Below are 21088 nucleotides of genomic sequence, written 5' to 3' on the forward strand. Positions count from 1 at the left end.
AACTTATAGGACCACTGTAAAAATTTCTAGCCCTTTGGAGCCAGTATGTGCTCTTTTTCCTTTCCACCTTTGAGGTGTTTTGACTCATAGTTGCAGGGCCAGGTATAAAGGGAAGAGTGATACATGGAGAGGATGGCGTTAGCTCCCCATACGGGTAGTGTTGACTGTTTGGGGTAGAACCATTAGCTAACTTTGTCACTTAACACATAGTCATTACTTGTATGTTAAAGGTAGATTTTAATCAGAAAATTATACACTAGGCACAAATTTTTCTTAGCTCTTACTCTTCATAGAGTGTTGATTTCTGAGTGTTTACACTCATGCTTTGTTTTGTCACTCATTTAATCATTATTTTGTATGCATTGATCCAAATAACAGAATAGTGTAATACCTGTATATCTTCTGTATACTTAAAATACAGTTCCAGAAGGACCGTGTTATTACTTTCTTTGCAGCTTCCTACCATACTGCAGTAGGCTTTTAATACATGCTGACTGATTTAAATAATGATATAACCCACATGACTGCTCGGTTTTGTTTTTGTTAGCTTATTCTGTAAATCTGTGGAATCAGCAAGGCAGTTTCCTCGGTCACCTGCTGGGATGGTTGAAGTTTCTTATATTTTAAGTTACACATGTTGGATCCACAGCTAGTATTTTAGTATATATAAAATCTATGTAAACTTTAGGAGTTTGATATTTTTAATAAAGGATATTTTCTTATTTTATACATCTGCTATTGAATGCTCAGTACTTTACCTCTATTATCTTTAATTTTTACCAAAATTTACAAAGCAAGTAAAATTATCTTCGTTTTACAGATGAGAAAAATGAAATTTAGAGGATTGAAATAGTTTGCTTTTTAGATAATAATACCTCCCTTATTGTGTTAGTGTAAGAATTAAGACACTATATGTCTGAAGCAGCTCACACAGAGCCTGGCACATAGTAGGCTTTCAATAAATGAAAGCTTTATTACTATTTTTATTGGTTGTTGTTATTATTCTGATCAATGCCAGTGTCTCAGATAGTGGCATAGCTGAGGTTCTGCCCAATCTGAATTTACAGTTTATGGTGACTATATTTGATATCTTTTGAAATGGAGTGAACATATGATATAGTTTTATTTATTACCCTTATGATGCTGTGTTCCCAATTTTTTCAATGAAGCAAGGTATTAAGACCTGGAATAAATTTTATTCATTGATATTAACTTCTAAAGCAGTCTTCTAAAACAGTCTTCATTGATATTAACTTCTAAAGCAGAGCTGACACTGTTTCATGCTGATGACACTGTTCCTAGAAGCTATGCAACCGATGGCGGCTGTTATGTAGACTCAGCAGAGTTTTCCTGGACTGTGCTGCTGACTCAGCAGAATCTGGCAGATAAACAGTCTGTCTATACAAGACATCTGTCTGTGGTAGAGAGATTTATATGTAAAACCAGAAAAAAGAAATGAGTTGAGGGCTCTAGCGAAACTCTGTTGTCTTCTCTGTGTAGCATGTTTTGTCGAATTTAAAAGGCATATGGCCAGAGAGCTATTTCACCATAGGGCCAGTTAGCAAATAGCCTGGTGTTGGATTCCAGATATCCTACAAGTTTACATTTTGCATTGAAATCATTTTTATCAGAGGGCACTGTGTTTTACAAGTGCTCACATGAGGGCAAAATGCTTGGCATACAGAACATGCAATTGATGAATGCCTTAGGGGAATAATGATACAGAGATGAGACTCCTGTATCAACAGAGGACTCTTTGTTTCACAGACATTTTCATCATTTTGGACAGGGTTATTTGAATCTGGTAATAAATGGACAAGGCCTGCTCTGCTTGTGCCTGTGAACTGGGAAATCATTTCCGTGTGACATGTGGGAACTGTTTCTTTGGGAGAAAAGAGAAGTGTGTTTGCTTTCTGATGTGCCTTGTAGGTTTCCCTGGGACTTCTCAGATGACAAAACTTTATATGATAGGAGTGGGACTACAGAGGGGATTTATTATGAAGTTAGTGGTACTTAGGCTTCAGGGCTACTGATTTTCCCAGCCTCTATCCAAGGCCCTGGGCCTTATTCACATAATCGCATGTAAAATTTGCAGTTAAGGTGTTTTATGCATTATCAGGTGAGACTGTGGTCTTTTTTGTACTCCTGCTCTCCTCCTCTGTTACATTTCACCTAGTGTGAGGTGTGTGAGAGTGGCCATGGTCAATTTTGGAATCTGGCTAATGGAGGCTGAGTTGGAGATACATTTATTTTGGGCTTAGTGGGGTATATCAGTATGAGCCATATGAAATTGTCACTTTTGGAGTTCGAAGATGATTGAACATTGACAATTTCATATAGTCATATGTGGTTTAAAGTTAATTCAGTGTATAATTAAGTTATCTCTACTGTCCTGGTAAAGGAGTGTCTTCCAGGAATTTTTCCACTGCTCACTGAACCTGTGTACCTAGCGTGATGAGTCAGAGTACATGGCTGGAGGTTATTCTGTGATATGCATGTGTCCACAGCACCTGGCACAAAAAACGTGTGGGTAAAGAAAAAACAACAAAACTTTGACTCTGATGGAGGAAAGATTGAATTACCTCTGTGTTCTCCATAGAAAATATTATAAATCTTTGAAATATGAATAGGCAACCAAAGTATATGAGCCATGCAAAACAAAACACCAAAAAAAAAATAGTATACAGAAATATGTCGAGTAATTATTTGAAAATATATGCAATTTTTCTAGATTTTGTAATTTTTGTGATAACTGTCAAATTATTGTTTGGTATTTTGAAATGTATTTTCTTAAAGGGCTCCCCTGGGCCCCATCATCGAAGCTTCGAAGTTTATCATACTTGAATCTTCTCCTAAATTGAAAGCATATAGAATGGGGTCCCAATAGCAAAGACATTTTCCCCAAGAATCCAGAGCTCTTTCAGAGATTATTTTTACAACTTCTTAAATTGGAGATCAATTATAATAACATAACTGACTTTCAAAGGAAAAAAGTATGTAATAGGATGAAAATAGATTATAAGAGTGATACTAGAATATATAAGGTTATGTTTCTACGGTTAGGATTAGAGTAAATTTGAAAAACTATAACAACTCTATTTCTGTCTCTCTCTGTCTTCTCTCAACCTTGTTTATCACCATCTTTCCTTTTAGGAAAAATCAAGACACATAGGGAACCTCAGTGTATGAAATTCTTCTCTTAATGAAACCAGGAGTGAGTGTGAAAGCCCTTTTCTAAGGATATTTGTTAGTATTTTCCAGTCTGTTTCTTCTAATGACATGCTACCCTGATCACTTTTTCTTTTTTGCCTTGTCATCAGGAGTGGCCTGGGAGGTGTTATTAGAATCAACAAATATATTACTTTTTAATAAATTTCCCATCAATACTAATTCCTTAGTTTTCACGAATGAAACAGATGTTTGCTCTTCTGCCCCCTTGTTTTAGCATTTCCTCTAATTGCACCAACTCTGAGGAGTCTGGAAAACTCCAACAAAAGAGGTAACACTTTTCTTGTTGCTGAACACAAAAATGTCACAAATAATTTCGAAAACCAAGGAATCACAGGTTCTACAAATGTTTGTTCTTCGAAGAGCTTTTTTTAAATAATCCTATGCCAGGGGGATGAAGTGTGTCATGAGAGGCTTGCTTGGTTTATTTGTGGTGGATATAAGTATATAGGATGGATATTTAAACATTTTATACTCCCTTACCCTTTGGAATATATAACATGTTTGACTTTTGTTTCCATTGTTTCTTTTATCAGAAACACCTATGGTATACATCAAACACCATAAATCAACTCATCATAAATCACCTGCAAGGCATCAGGGTAGAGGGGACCCTTAATGTAATGCCCACCTATAATCCTAGCTTCTTTTCTTTATAATCCCCTATCTCAACAAAAGTGATAACCAATCTTAGGTTCTATAAAGGCAGAATATGAGGCTGAAAGATGCCTCATGACTTATTCACTGTATCAAGCTCATGTAAGCCTACCTAGTCTCACCTTTGGATGACCTCAGCCCTTCCTGAGTACTTCTGAGCCAGAGTAAAAGGAGTTTTTCTTAAGGAAATATAGTTTACATAGCACATTTCAAAGCCTTGTTCAATGAGCAATCACCTTTGCTTCATATTGATTCATTTCACAAATATTATTTGAGTGCTAGGGAGAAATGGGGTAGTGTGTTGAGTATCTTCAGATTATCTCTTTTGGGTCCATTTTCCATCCTTCTCCATTCTGCTGTCTGTCCTTGGCGGAAAATTAATATAGACCATATTAATAAGCCCTCTGGGAAGAGAGCTGAGCAAGGGAGAAGTGTAAGTTTAGGTTATTTATTCTCTTAGCTTTTTTCTTACAGATGGCCTCAGGTTGACTGCTACATTCTTCTAATCATTACTTAGTTTTTTTTTTCCTCAAGGTAGCCTTCTTTATTGGACTTTTCTTCTGATTTCCAGTGTCTTCCCACTTTTTTGTTCCTTCAGGGCTGGAGGTGGCAATAGCCCTACCATCATTATCCCTGAGATTCTACATTATCTCATTTGATTTTCCTATGCCCTTTCCACACCATTGTTCTTTATTAAATTCTCTACAAATTACCTTAATTTTACTGTGGAACCCATTTCCTTCTAGGATTCTGACTGATAAAATGCTAGTCTAAGAATACTTCCATGATGCTTTGATATTATCAGTGATATGTGAAGGAGGTGAGGGAAAAGCCTTGAAGATGTGTAGAGAAGGAACCTTCTACATAGAAAAACAATAGCTTTTTCCTTGTAATGTTGGGTGGACAGCAAGGTGGACTGGGTGGCTGAAATTAAGAGATGGAAGCAAGAGGTCAGTTAGGACTGAAAAGATGATGGTGATTGCAGCATCAAAGATAATAAAAAATGGTGGGATTCTGGATGTATTTTGGACAAGATTTGCTAATGGATGTAGGACGTTAAGAGAGGAGTCCAGAATCATGACAAATTTAGCTATTGAATGGATGGATCTGTCATTTCTGATATGAACATGACTGTTAGAGGAAGAGTTTAGGAAGGAGGATTGGAAATTTGATTTTAGATTTGTTAAGTTTGAGATGTCTTGAAGTAAATGTATTGAGTATGGAGTTCCAAGGTTAGAGATACAAATTTAGGAGTCTCAACATTATAGATTATACTTAAAATTGAGACATTAAAATAAACTTAGGCTGTTAATTCTTAAACTCTTTAGTTAGATATTTGTAAATATAATTTTCACTGTAAATATATGGTGGTTGGATCAGTCTAGTCAACCTTTAAAAACAGCATTATTAAGATTAGATATAATATTTTATAAAAAATAAAGAATATATTTTCTATAACTAACATATATACATCATAAGCACCCATAAATGTGCATATCCATTAAAAAACTGACGTGTATGTAAACTCATTGGTAGACATATGAAGTGTGTATAACACAAGGACTGTTTGAAAGTATTATGTCTTTTTGAAAGACATTTTTATTTAAGTGTCTGAAGGTGACAGCGATCACTGATTTTCCTGCCAAAAAGGGAATTAAATTATAACTCTGAGAAGTGAACATAAGGAGCATTATTGCAGCTATCCTTGAAATGTCAATCTACTTTTAAAATGCAATTATTTTAAGCCATTTGTTTGCAGTATGGCATCTTTACATGCAAAAATTTCAAACACTTGGGCCTTCTTTTTAAGATTTTTGATAAAAGTCAACTTACAGTGTAAAGAATCTTTATTACTCAAAACACTTAACTAAGGAGTCAGAACCGTGGATTTCTAGGGTAGTTATTTTGTCACCAACTAGCCACATGAGAATTTACAACATAGCACACTCTAGGCTTATTAACTTCCCTAGACTTAATCTGTAGATTCTCTGTTTGGAAATGAAAAAGTTAAATTAGATTACTGGTATTACCACAGTTCTACAGATCCCCCTGGGCCAGAATGGTCACAGTGAGCCGCGTATGCCAAGGATGTCTGGATTCTCACTATGTCAGCTAGAGCCTTCAGCTTTTCCTTGCTCTGCATTAGTGCTACCAAGGAAGACATTTTTGATGTCGTCACCAGTGTCAAAGTCTTAAGAAAACAGTTAATTGCTCATCTTTTTTTAGGAAAAAAAAAGTATTTTCAATTAATCGTCTGCAAAGTTTTTGTCAGCCTTGAGAGCTGCCTTACCTCCAAACTGCTGCCTCCCAAGAAACATTCCCAGCCAGTTCCATAATTGTTTTCCCAGGTTAACTGTTCTCTTTTGCCTCTGAAATATAACTTAGCCTTAGCATTTTTGGATTATAGACACTCAGGACCTTACAGTTGAGGTAGACCTTAGAAATTATCTCTTTCAGCCTTTTTCCAGATACAGAATGACCACCATGCTTAAGACTAGTTATTCAAAATCTATTTGCAGAGTGCCAGGGGCTCATCAGCTTGGATGGCAACCCATTCCATGTTGTAACAGCTCTTATGCTTTCTTATGTGCTGCCAAACTAAATACCTTTGAAACCTTCACTTTTCTGTCATTATACCAGTGATTTAAAAACACTGTCCGTAGTTAGTGGCTCTCAAAGTAGCTCTTACTGTACATAAGAATCACTTAGAAGGTTAAGATAAATATTCCATGACCCTCTGTCCAAAGATTGTTTCAACAGATGAAGAGATGAAGTCCAGCAAACTACATTTTTAATAAACATTTCATGTGATTACAACTGTAGATAGTTATTCTAACTAAACATAGAATATTGTTAAATGGAAAATTTAATTATAAAATAGTTCATATAATATGATTCCATTTTTGTATCCAATAGACTATGTATAAAAAAATCAGTTTAGGAGGATGTCCCCAAAATGTTATAAATGGTCAATTATTTCAGCTTATTGGGAAATGGACAACTTATGCTTTTACTTATCTCTATATTCTGATATTTCTACAATGATTATATATTGCTTTTATCATTAAAAATAGTAAATTTTAATGAGTAATTTATCACCCCCACTACTATAGTAAAAGTGATTTTTTTTTTAATGCCTACAGCACCTGATATTCCTAGGTAGTCTCCCATCCAAGTACTAACGAGGCCCGACCCTGCTTAGCTTCTGAGATCAAACAAGCTCGGGCACGCTCAGGGTAGCATGGCCGTAGACTAGTAAAAGTGATTTTTATAGAAGATGGAGACTTACAAGGATGAAAAGAGACCTCTCTAGTCTGGCAACATTCTTATTGCTCCTGAGTCCTTTCAGGGCACCCTAGGGGAAAGGTCCTTTGGTAAAATATATTGATTCTCCGATCTTCTCTAAAAGGAGGATGATCTTCTCTAAATAGTCATCTCATTATTTAGTCCAAGGCCATTTCATCAGTCATCCATTTTTTCTTTCAGCAAACATTTATGTTCTAGGATCTGTGCCACTAACTAAGACTATAAAAAAAAAAATTGTGTATACCAAATTCCTTCTATATCAGAGGAAGCAAAGATGGCATAAAGAACAGAGGAGCTGTCTCTCTTTGGGAAACTCTGAGGTGGTTTTGAGTTGTTGAATGAAGTGTCTTGAAAGTGAGGAGCAGTGCTATCTAAGCAGGTGTGGAGTGGTGGTGGTGGAGATTTTTCCTTGAGAAGCATATGCAAAGCCATAGAAATGTGACCTAGGGTGTTATAAATAGGGACCTGCAGGCAATGTGATACAGCTAGAAGGCCGGATGCCCATGAGAGAATTGTAAGAGGTAATTTGGATAGGTAAGCAGGAGTCCAATTTTGGAACATCTTATATGCTATTCTAAAGAATTTAGGAATTTAGGTGAGTAACTTATCAGCTATATATCACGGCAGCAGTGTGGCAGATAGATTGGAGGGGGTGGCTGGAGGCGGTGAGACCAGTTAGAAAACTATTCTGGTACTAAGAAAATAGCTACAGGCAAGAGTTGTTAAGGGGTTGGAATTAACAGGATATCCTGACTGGGCATGGGGATAACTAAGAGGGAGGAGGATGTCATGACTTCTAGTTTTTTTGTAGACAGTTTCTCAGTGGATTGGATTCCAGCACCATTTTAGCAGGTGAGAAGAATGGAGGATGCCATTTATTTTCAATTTGGAATATTACCACTCTCCCATGGTATAGAATGAGCAAAAAGTACATGGCATGTTAGAAGAAAATAAAGTATTTGAATTCACCATCTGGACATTGTTTCCCATGTGCCCATCTCTATATTTAATTTTAGCATTTCCAGGCCTCAGAAGCTTGTGGCCTATGAAGTTTTCATTATGTATGATTTCATAACTTTTCATTTATACTATGTGAATATAGAGGTAACTCTGAAAGAGGTGTAATTAATACATTTTTAAAAAATCAAAAAGTTACTCCAAGAATGCATGAGAGGGATATGACAGAACAAGGACAAGTTTCATGAAATGTTGGCTCTTCAGTGATGGCAGATAATTTAAATGGCAATGTCTAGTTAGTTGTTGTACTTGAATGGCTAGAATCCATGCATATTTATCAAACGGGCAGAATATGCATATGAGCTCTGTGGTCCATTCTGCTACTTAAAACTTAATGTTGATAAATTTACATGAAGGGTAAGACTCCAAGACTAAATGAGCTTAAGTGATTTTTCCATGTGTTAGTGGTAGCGATTAATGTAATCTGTCTAGTCTGTTGATTTGCAAAAGTAATTTTCTTGTACTTAGACTAAGAAATAGAAATTGCTGACATATGCCCTATATCTTTAAAGTAAATTTATTGTACATTTTTAAAAGTAACATGCTTTTCTGAAAAAAATTAAGATATAGAAATGAAAGTAAAATTTAAAATTTACTACAACTTGATGAGTATTCTTCTATATGTATATGTGTTTGTATAAATGCCCACTCATTAGTTCTTAAAGTATATTATTCAAAGAATGTGAAATAAGATAACAGAACTAACAGCTATGGAAAACATCATGTAATTTAGGTCTCAATTGTCAGTAGTATTTCAGCCATTCAAACTGGTGATGATATTTTGAACAGCTATGCTTATCTGTTACTAAATAATTAGTAATTGATTTAGGTTAAGCCAGGATTAATTCTCTTTGTAGTTTTTTTTTTTCCCCCTAACTCAAAGGGGATAGTAATTATTTATGGCATTTCTTAACCTGTAAACTCTTATCTGTAAACTCTTTTCTAATCATCTCAAGCATCTACTAACCTTAGTTTAGTCAGATAAAAACTATTGATTGAAGAACATAAAGAAAAGGTAACTCTTTAACTTTTGTATTCCTTAGATTTGGAGAAGGGTCTGTGTGTCCGAAAAAGCCAGAGTAGAAGATAAGTAGTTTTACAACTACTATGTCCTCTTGCTCAAATTTTAATGACCATACTAACACTCTTTGCATTTTGTTAGGAGCTTTGTCCTCAAGCCTATGCAGTTTAAAACCAGATGATTCTCAGAGATCTCTCCTTAAGACCAGATGCAGTTTGGATGTGATCACTCAGTATTCTGGACTAAGCAGCTTAGACCCAACTAGACACCCTGCTGACCGACCTCATAGGAAGCTGTTTCTGTCCCACACAGGCAGGGACTCCCTATACTCCCACGATCAGCTGTGGAGCCCAAAACTAGCGAAAACTAGTGATGCCACCTTAACACTGTGAACTCCAGTCCCTTTAAATGTTCTTCTGAAGCTAGAGATCTGGGAGCGGTCTAACTCTTAGAAGACAGTTTTGGAAGAATATTCTCAGAGGTGTATTGATGAGAATGTGGGTTTACATGTTTTACCTGTCAGAATTTGTAATTGACATTTTCAAGCACCTAGAATTTAATAAGCAGTAAATTTGGTGCTGACTTGTACTGTTTCATTTAGTCCCAATAACACCTTGTCAGATACTTGTAATTATTTCTATTTAACAGAGAAGGAAATGGAGAGCCTGCTAGGATATGAGTCTAACAACGTAGAAGAACAAGTGGTTTTCACCGTGGCTGCATGGGAGAATCACTCGAAAACCTTTTTTTGAAATACTAATTCCTGGATTTATGGTAGATGAATTAGATTAGAATCTCTGGGGGTTGGCCCGAGCATTGGCATTTTAAAATAAACAAAAACCTTTCAGGTGATTCTTAGTTGCAGCCAGAGTTGAGAACCTTTGTCCTAATTTGTCCCTGGACCAGCCACATTTGCATGAAATAGAAGCTTGTTAGAAATCCAGAATATGGGGACTTTCCCCAGACCTACTGTATCAGAATTTGAATTTTAAAAAAGAACTCTAAGAGAACTTTTTGTACTGCTTTTGCAACTTTTCTGTAAATCTGAAGCTCTTCTAAAATTGAAAATGTTAGGAAAAAAGAAAAAAGATAATGTTTGGGATACAAAGATCAAAACCTTCCCTCCAGAAGCTCAGTCTTGTGAGAGAGAAACTTATTAAAAGGTAATTTGCTAAAAGCTATAATGAAAGTAATGTAGAAAGTGCTGTCACTTTATAGGAGGAAATGAAAAATGCTGCTTGGAGAACATTGCCAAAGGAAGGTGCCTTGAAGGCATTCCAGGCACAAAGAAAGATGCAAAGAATTCTTTAAGAAAAGTTGCTAATATAAAAGGAACTGAAAAAACAAAAACAAAAAGATGAAACTGAGCCCTGATGAGGATACAATGTTTAATAGACGTGTATATTTTAAAAATATGATAAATCTTAACAAAACTGAGGATTAGTGCCAGACTAGAGAGGTACTATAATAATTAATGGAAGAATTTCTCTTTTGGGGGGAAAAGCAAAGAAATTAAGAGAAATTAATAATTTGTAGCATTAGCACTGTGAAGGGGTTGCAGATAGGCCCTTTTATGGAATTCTGTCTTCTTAGGACTGTTGTGACCCTGCTCTCCCATAACTTTAATGTCTGCACCAGGCCTTTGCAGGTACTGTTTTCTCTGTTGAGCTGGTCTGACCCCTGCTTCTAGTCCTGGTTAATTAATTCCTCCTCGTCCTTTAGCTAGGATTCTGCTCAGAATCACCTCTTCGAAAAAGCCCTTTCTAATTTATGGTGTAGGTTGGATACCATTCTTCTGGATTCCTATAGCATCCAGTATATGTCACATTGTTAACTTTTCTTTTTGTCTTTTTCTCATGAAACAGTAACTTAAAGGCAGGGGTTCTGTTTCAGTGTCATCTGAGTCTCCGGTGTTTTGCAAAGTGTTTGACTCAATAAATGCTTTGAAATAAATGGAAGAAGTGAAAATAATAACCTATTTTTGCCCTTAGTTTACAGTCATAAGGTAATCTTTAGAGATGGCAATAAGAGATTGTTGAAATGCACTTCTTAGCATTAGTAGCTAGGAAGAAATTTAGAGACTTCAACCTGTGCATAACACATGCCTGGCGTATAGTAGATTCCCAGTAAATTTTAGTCTCATGAAAGAATGAACATTCTCATTTTGTACATGAAGACTCTGTTACAGATTATGTTAAGGATGTGTCTCTTTTAGCATATTATTAAGAAAATGTGAACTCAAAGGTGGATCACTACTTATAAATTAACAATAGTTTTTATAGCTTCCAATTGTTAAGTGCCTGTACATGTCAGATTCTATATAATGTATATGTAGAATAATCATATATGGTCACATTTAATTCTCTGAAAAAAACCTTTAAGGCTAATATTAGATTTGAAGGCATGGATTTTAATTCAGAAATGTATGATTACAGAACTCATACTTTTTTCCTAATCAGTGTTCTTTCTGCTCTTCCCTGTTGCCTCCTTTTCTTTAAGAAGCTGCTGAAACTGCTCACACCTTTCTCTTTGTGGAAATTGTGTAGTTGGGAATGAAGGACTTGGCCTTTGATCACTAATTTTCTGTGTGATCATATACAGATCACTGAATTTCTTTTCCTCAGTCTCCACATTTATAAAATACACCTATTAAACTGTATCAGGAGTTCATTCATTACACAACAGATATTTGAAAGGTTAGGTGCTGAAGATACAGCAGCATAAAGAACAGACAAGATCCAAACTCCCATGGAGCTTACATAATGGCAATTGAGGCTGAAAATAAACAGATAAAACAAGATTAAATAGTGCGCAGTGCCATGAAGCAAAGACAACAGGGTGAAAAAGGAAGAATGTGGCTAGAGCAGGGTAAGGACATCCATGGATGGGGTGGTCTGAGACGTGTTCCCCCAGGAAGTAACATTTAAGTTGAGGCCTGAAAGCAAAGCATGGAGTCAGCCATGAATAATACATATGGGGGTGTAGAGTTCTAGGCAGAGGGATGCTCAAAGGCAGAAATTCTAAAGCTGCAAAAGCTCTGCACCTTGGATGGCCAGTAAAGACCAGTGTGGCTGGTGGGAAGAGCACAGTAGAAGAAGAGAAGAGAGGCTGGCAGGTTCACATAATGGACTTACAGCAATGGTAGAGGCTGTTTTCTCAATTGCCAGTGTGCGGACACTCCAGTGGAATCCACAGTGATGTTCTCACATCTTAGGTACCTTTGATACTTCTTTCCATCATCTTTGCCTCTTTTCATGTGTTTAAGAATATCCTTTCTGATCAGTAATGTCTTAGAATAGAGGCCAGAAACTTGTTTCCCGAGCTTCTTTTGCATCAGGGATACACACATATGACCCAGGCTCTGTTAGTCAGATGCACACAGGTAAGACATCAAATTGGAATTTACTGAAAAGAAACAGGCAGCATGGAATCTATTCTGGCAGTGATGACGGCTGATACATTTTATCTATGAGTACTTATAGCAGAGTTTCTCACACAGCATCTGATGCCCAGGTCCTGGCTCGCAAAGTGGACCTTGGTGAGAGTCCCTGGTGATGGTAGCAGTGCTGAGCACAGTGGGCATTTCTATGCTGTTATTTCAGTACTGTTTCTGACTGCATAGCTTGGTTCTCTGGCCATCATGGAGTTTCTGTGTTTCTAATATTTGTCTCTAAATTTCTTATATAACTGGAAAGTATTTCTCTTTGCAGTTAAGAAACCTGTGTCAATGCCCTGAACTTCAAAGTAAGAGTCAGGAAGATTTGCTACCTATGTCTGAGAAGCATTAGATCTATGAGATTCACTCTAACTTTAAATTCTTAGATTAATTAGGGACCAAAAATGACCTGGAGATGTGAACACTGCTCATTTTAAAACCCTATTTCTCATATTTTTACTTACAAAATTAGTTTTGGTAAACTTGTTTCTGTCTTAGAAGCCCACTTTATTGTTTGGGCTCATGGGAAGGAGATGAATTATTCAATTATATTCTTCTGGAAACCTCTTATTGGCCTCCCTTAAAGTGCAAGGTCTAATACGAAGATGCTAGACTAGACCTTCCCACTAGACTTTAGGTCCAGTCTCCCAGATGCATCACTGATAAGGGGTACTTTGTCCTGGACAACCCCTTTGTCACTAAGAGCCACAATCCTAAGCATATATGCATTTTAGAGGCATTTTTGATATCTGTTTAGTAGTCATAATATCAATAAAATATGTAAGCAGCCTTTTATGAGGTCTACTGTGCTGCATCTGGGAAAGAACATCTAAAATTTAAGTGGTTCTTAATAGCTGTACAAAAGTAAGGTGAAAATATGTTTATAATTATCAGTATCCCCATCTGTCCTGTACTTGTGCCAGGGCTGGTCTCCAAAGGGTTGTTAAAAATGTAGCTAGTTCTCTAAAATGGCTTTCCATTTTCTGCCTCTCTGGCTATCTCTCCACTCTATATTGAAGTTCTGAACCTTCACTAACTCCTGGCAATTTTATTTCTTAGTATTTATTCTTATATTTATAGCTGAATTTGTTTTCTTTTTCATTGACATATCAATTGGGTGCAGTGCCCTTCATGATAACTACTAGCAAAGAAAATCCTCTTCCAACCTCTATGTAGGTAAAAATGATGATTGATTCCTATAAATACTTGTTTACCGTAGTGGAAATTGCTCATTGTTACAAATAGGAGAAAAATGAGGTGCACTCCATTTTGTAAAGGTCTTGTCTTCCATAATACCAGTATACACTTTTAAGAACAGCTTACTCTAAATAGCAATTGAAAAGCAGATATTTGATTCAGCGTCTTTATGTGAGAGATAATCGTTAGGCTTATGCATATTTAGGCTTTGCCCTTGCCAGTGAATTTTCAGACATTCTGTTTAGTTCTTGCTTTGTCAGTAAGTTTTTGGTGACACATTTACGGCCACTTGAGTGTTATGCCTTAGAGATTTTCTTTTTGTCTTTATGGATTTAGAGACAAAATGCCTTTGTTAGAAAATTCTCATTCTGGAATATCTTTTCTGGTTGTCCCTATTCCCCCTTTCTCTTAATACATGATGTACATTTTTTAATTATGCATTTCAGCTGGAGATATGTGTTTTCAATTTTGAGAAATTGAAAGTAAATCTTCTAAATAAACAGCTAGGTGATGGGTACATGATGGTAATATAGATATGTATATATATTCTGTTTATGTCTTTTTTTTAATAACACAAAGTTAAAAAGAAAATGCTGTATATTAGATTAGTGTAACCCTGTGACTAAAGCAATTTGATAGATTTCTCTGAGCTTCAGTGTCCTTATTTGTAAAAAGATTTCATAAATAAAGGAATAAATACTTCATTTGTATGATTAGGATTTTATCCAGAAATGAATGTTCTAGTATTCCAGTACAGACTCTACTCTAAAATACTATTCACATGTTGAGTATTAATTATAAAAGAATTTTGTGTGTCACTCAACATTGATTAACCTAAAAAGAACTGGGTAAAGATTTGCATAATTTTTTTGTATCAGGGTAATGTAGGGTCGTGGAGGCTAAGAGAGGGCATGTGTTGCCTTTAGAAGGTGGTCACTTGGGAAATGGTTGAATAAAATTATGCACAACTTAGAACAACTAGCCCTTTATTTTTGTGTTAGTGAAGTCAATGGCGATCTTAGTTAATGGTAGATGATAACTTTCTTAACTGGGAGCATTCTTAATAGTATCTTACTTAAGTTAATATTGGTTTTGTGGATGAAGTTCTTTAAAATTAGAGAAACTATCACTGGAGAAAAGAGACCAGGCTAGCCTCTCAAGGAGTCTCATGAGAATTTTCATCTGCTCTAAAGCATCAATTTAGAGATAATTAACTCATTACGAATATTTAATTCCAGTTAATAACATAATGTTTATTCATAGTTTACTATATGCTTAGAAATGTGCAAAATTTATAACAAATTATCACATTTCTGTTTCACAACTACATAATGAAGGAGTATTATTAACTTTCATTATATGGATAAGGTAGGTCATTGTGGTTCAGAGAGGTTAAATACTTTGCCCAAGTTCATATAACAAAAAATGATAGGTCTAACTCTTAGACCTATGGTCTGAACATTTTTGTGTTTCTATCTCTTTATGTTTCTTTATTTAGCTGTGTGAGCAGACACACATGAGATTTTTATTATAATAGTCCAAAAAGTCAATTTTTGGAAATGGAAAGGATATAAATGAAAAATTATAAATGCACATGACTAATCACATATTGTGTTACGTTCCTAGGAATGCCGTAACAAATAGCACAAACTTGGTGGCTTAAAACAACAGAAATTTATTTTCTCACAGTTCTGGAGGCCAGAAATCCAAAACCAGTATGTTGGCAGGGCTGATTACTTCTGGAAGCTCTGTGGGAAAATTAGTTCCATGATTCTCTCATAGCTTCTGGTTGCTTCTGGTTGTTTCTGGTAATCCTCGGTTTTACTTGGTTTGTAGCTGCATAATTCCAATCCCTGCCCCTGTCTACCATGTGACTTTCTCTCTGTGTCTCAAATCACCCTTTTCTTTTATAAGGACACCAGTCATTGGCTTTAAGGCCCACACTAAATCCAGGATGATTTCATCTGAACATTTTAACTTAAATTATTTACAGCTGTAAAGATCTTCTTCCCAAATAAGGCCAAACTCATCGGTACTGGAGTAGGACTTGGACATATCTTATTTTGGGGGAGCCGCTGTTTGACCTACTTCCTATTTTGAAAATTTGTATTAAACAAAGAAGTGAAATACACAAGTACAATATGAACTTTAGTTTTAGACTGTCTCAATTAATAGATTACTTAGCTTTAAGTGTATTTTCTACAAGAATGTTATTTTATATACATGATATCATTGCCAGAGATATTCCTGAAAGATTTTATACTTAAATTTTATTTTCTTTTTGCTGCTTCATTAGTAAAAATATATGCTAATCATCATCTTTCAGTCATTTCCAGGATATACTATTGCTATGCACATGTAGTTTCTTATTACTTAAAACTTTGATATTTGAAATTATTTTTAAGAGACTCTAAATGGTAAAAAGATATTATATATTTCATTGATTCCCATTCTGATTCTCATTCCAAAACACCATCATGACATAGAAGGTTAGTATTAGATTTAGTGAAGCAATAATGAATTCAAAATACTGACATGGCAAAGAATATGTATTTGATGATTGGCCAAAATTGGGTGCGACTAAGAAAAACCAAACTGGGCATCAAGAAATCTGAATTCTATTCTCAGCAGTTTATAGGATCTTCCGCTCTGCACAATGGAACAGGAAAAAAAAATTCTAGAGAATAAAAATGAATGGAGAGATGACCACAGCATGTAAATTGCTAAGAGCCTTGGGAAGAGTGATTCATGAAGAAATGTGGACATCAAAATTTGAATATACTTTTAAAGATAAGAAAGGAGGGAACCAAAATGATAAGATGTTCTATCCATGTTTAAGGCAATCAGTATTTTATCAGTATTGCTATTATTTTTTCCCCCCCTCTTTAATTCTCTCCTCGCCTTCCACCCCTGACCTATGGATGTTGCCATTTCCCCTTAAGAACTGAATCTCTGAAGGTGGGGCGTCTCCTCCCACAGCTCGCAGCATGCACCCGGGGCCTGGTGCCCCCAGGGCATGGTGCACTTAGGGTATGGTCCAGGGCTCCACCTGGGGCACGAACCCAGGACCCTCTGTGTGTAACCACTACACTATGCTAACCACTACACTATGGAGCCACCCCATCAGTATTATTTTTGATACAAACTTAGAAATACTAGATTTGTTTTTGGAAAGTTTAGTGGCATACCAGGGAGGAGATGCTAAGTACAGGGTTGGAGTAGAAGTTCTCTTATTTGATGGTATTGGGAGTATTGTTAATAAGGTAACAATAAAAGGTGATTAAGGTAGTATAATTACAAAAAAAATGCATATCTACTTAAACTATTTTATTTTAACTTAAAGTTTATACACATGTATTTGTTTGTCAAACTTTTCATGCAAGTTAAGGCCTTTCCTTTGAGTATAAGTCTGTTGATGGGCATTCTACAGACTTTGTTCCATTAAAAAATACCCATTGCAAATCCTCCTGATGATTACATCTTCAAATGGCAGGAAGGACTGAGGGATACTTATAAGTGACCTTAATGCAGATTCCTTCTGTTTTAATAATTAGTTCCAATCTTTTATGGCTGTGACAGTGGGGAGTGAATACTGACTAAGTTGTGGTCTGATTAGGAAAGAAGAATGAGGAATGGATGCTTCACAGACAGCAATTTTGATTACTGTGTGTGTGAGATAGATACAGTAAGCATGATGGGAACAGAACTGTGCAAAGATATGTGGGACAAAGTCTAGTAAAGTCTAGTAGCTATGGGTTTTCACTTAGCTGTGGACACCAGTTGATATGGTTTACATTTTAACCGAGAGTCACAGTAAATCTGGTCAGTGGCGAATGAGTTAAGTGGAACTCTGTTTTTAGAACCTCTGCTCTTTTAAATGAGCTTTAAAAGTGCTACAAAAGTCTCACAAAATTAAAGGGGAAAGGATTTAGAGAAAATTAGATTTGAGTCAACTTTGAAGGGCAAGATAGCAAAAGGATTCATGATAAGGTGATGAGTGCCTGTGTGTCTTGTTGGGTTGAGAAATTATTCATTCCATTTATATCATGGACTGAAAGAGAAGGGGAGAGAAATTCTCATTGATTTCAGGTTATGAGAGAATATTCAATGAACATTGGGTCATCTGGTTGTAGAGCTGTGCTTGACTGGTCTTTTCTGGGTGGCCAATCTCATCTCACTTGAGCATGGTAAGTCAAAGATGAAATGTAGATGTGATATTCTTGGAAAGTTTAAAGCTATACTTATTCCATGATATTATTACGGCTAACACACACACACACACACACACACACACACACACACACACACACGAAGCTTGGCTAAATAGGGTCTTTATCGATATATCTTGCAAAATAAGGTTAAAGTATAACTTTGTTATTATAAAAACAATTAGGATCTTATTTTCATGAATAACAAACTTTATGCCAAAACTCTAAGCAATGCTTAGACATATCTGCCACATTAAAAACCTCAGATCATGTATTTTAGGCTCAGCCAAAAATATATTTTTTGCTTACTAAGTATGGTTTTGAAAATATGTCTCCTTTATTGTTTTCCTGACCTGATTTTACTGCTAGCTGTGAAGCAAATGTACCTCTTCCTCTCAATTCAGTTATGCAAGTTGATTTTCCTAAATCATTAGCAATACACCACTCTCATAAGCAATTTGTACCGTCTGCCAATTGCCCATGCTGTCACAACAGAACACTGTAAAAAGGTTCTCAAGAACCTTTTTACTTTACTGATTTTCTCAAATCCCTCTGAGAAACTTCACTACCCCTCACTTAACTTGTTCGATCCCACAGGAAACAGTGAGAGTGGTCTATCTCAAGAGGTCAAGAAGCGGGACAGAATGGTGGAGGTAAACTGAATTGCTGTGGTTTCAACAGTATGTGGGAAATGAGGAAACACAAATATTGGTTGTGGACCACTCTTTCTAGAAGGTTAGATGTGAATGCAAAGGGATAGAGTGGAGTTAAGATTTTATTGAAGATGAAAGAAATGTGAACATATTTATAAAGAAGCCAATAAAGGAGAGTAGACATTATAGAAAATTGATATGTCTTGGTTCCTATTCCCTCTTCTTGAAACAGAATTTCTCCTCATTATTTCAAGCATTTAATAGTAATAATCTCTAATATTGTCTGAACATATTAAATATGTCACTCTGCGTGATGTTATATGAAGAGAACTAGGAGGTCTTAATCTTGCTCTTTGGAATTTACAGTCTAATGCCGTAGCACATGGTGTGGATAGGGATCAATCCTGCTTTCAGCATGTTCTTTAGCAGAGTTTTAATGTGGCCTATTTTTCTGAGAGTCGTGGTTTGATTCATCTATCTGTGAGTCACATAGAGCAGAACTTCTTTTTCAACGTTGGCACTGAAAACAGAAATAATCCCCATTTTATTGGCCCTAGTCTTCATAGTGTTTTATTGTGCTTCTATTGTTTAAGATAATATGGCTTAATCTGAAATAGGGTTAAATTCACCTAATGATCAGTTGTGTTATAATAGGATAGTTGGCTTGAGCCCCCTAAAACTTTCAAAGGCACTGCAAAAATCTCCAGGTTAAAAGGACTTCCTGATGAGTCAATTAATGCTCCTAAATGCTTAATAAAGTACTCATTTTGGAGTGGACACAAATTGAGTGCACTCGAGTAAACACAAAATTTTAATGAGAACAATTAACAATGTTAAACAAAAACAAACGAAAACAGATTTGTAGAATTTTGGGGGAACAACAGCCTTCGAAATCCATAGTGAGTATTTGATAAATCACAGTATTAAAAAATGTTTGACATTTTTGGAATACATGTTCTTTATAATTTATAAAGCATTTAGTAGACATCATTGCTCTTGTTTTACAACATAGCTGTTATTACTCAGATTTTGCGGTTGATAAAATTGAGAAGGGTAACTTATCTAAATGTACATGACTTATGCAAGTGTACATGACTGATAAGTGACAGTCACGGTTCAAACCTAGCCTGACTGACCCAAGGACAATCTGAACCCCTTTGTAATGCTGTACTACCTCATTAGGCTCATTACACAAGTTTTCTTTCTTCTCCTCCTATGGCTCTTAAAACAGTAAACTGTCAGAAATAGTGTATTACATAATATAGTTATGTAAATACCCTCAAAAAGGTCAGTGGACTAACAATATATTCCCACTTTTAACATGTAATTCCAGTGTCCAGTTAGTGACTGGTTCTTCTCACAATGTTTTTGTTTGTTTAATTGGAGAATTAAAGTAGATATTATCTATGGAAGTGAATTTTTGAACTTATTTTCAACTGGGAATACTCTAGATATATTTGATATCAAAGGAAATAAAATTCAATATAGAAGTGATTGATCATGAAACGTTTGAGGAGCACAAGATAAATTTATGATGAATTTATATAGCAATCGACAAACTTGTTCTTCAGAATAGTTACTTTAATGAAAGTTTTAATTGATATATTATGAGGTATTTCAATGTTATATAATTATTTCAATGTTATATAATTGTTTTTAAATATATCTAAGAAAAATGTAAAACTCATTGTTGAGCAATGATATATATTTAAATAGTCAGTATGTCATACCCATAATGCCAAGAAGTTATCTGGTCAAACATGTCACTGTTGACTGGGGCATCAGCCTGTGTGTGGCCTTTATCAACTAATTCCCCCATTGAAACATGTAATCCATTTAGTGGTTGCTGGATATGATATCAGTCTTGCCTCTTGATTTGACTGTAGTACACTGTTGATTAACTGAAGGTTAATGAAGGTTAAACATCCATCTATGTAAACACCATTTATGGATAAAAAGAGTAGGTTTTAGATAAAAGCATAGTCATGAATTGGTTTTTCAGTCATATCTGAAACAAGCTAGGAGAACATCAGAATACTTAAAAGTGAAAATGAAGTTATAATGTTGAAATTTTTTTTTTATTTTGAAATAACTTTAGAGTCACAAAAGTTGCAAAATTAAATAAATTAGTCCCATCCATGTACCCATCACCAGCTTCCCCAGTGATGACATCTTACATGACTATTGTGCATTATCTTATATCAGTAAATAATCTAAAGCAACAGTTGCCTAAGTATGAACCAAATTTGGAAATATTAAAAATTAATACCTTTTATCAATTGTAGATGAAAATTACTGAAACTTTCTGATACACCAAAAAGGCAAATATTAAAATCTATCTCAAAAAAAAAACTTGTTCACATTT

The 21088-nt window shown here is 35.5% G+C and overlaps 1 protein-coding gene and 1 pseudogene across 15 annotated transcripts in view; one reads left to right on the plus strand and one right to left on the minus strand.

Moving 5' to 3' along the window:
* Positions 1–21088, plus strand: part of GULP1 (GULP PTB domain containing engulfment adaptor 1) — a 203932-nt gene that overhangs the window by 28953 nt on the left and 153891 nt on the right. The gene's annotated exons all lie outside the window — the stretch shown is intronic.
* On the minus strand, positions 7020–7138 carry LOC120587852 (uncharacterized; annotated as a pseudogene).

Source organism: Pteropus medius, unplaced genomic scaffold (genome assembly GCF_902729225.1).
Source record: "Pteropus medius unplaced genomic scaffold, Ma_sr-lr_union100, whole genome shotgun sequence".
Lineage (NCBI taxonomy): Eukaryota > Metazoa > Chordata > Mammalia > Chiroptera > Pteropodidae > Pteropus > Pteropus medius.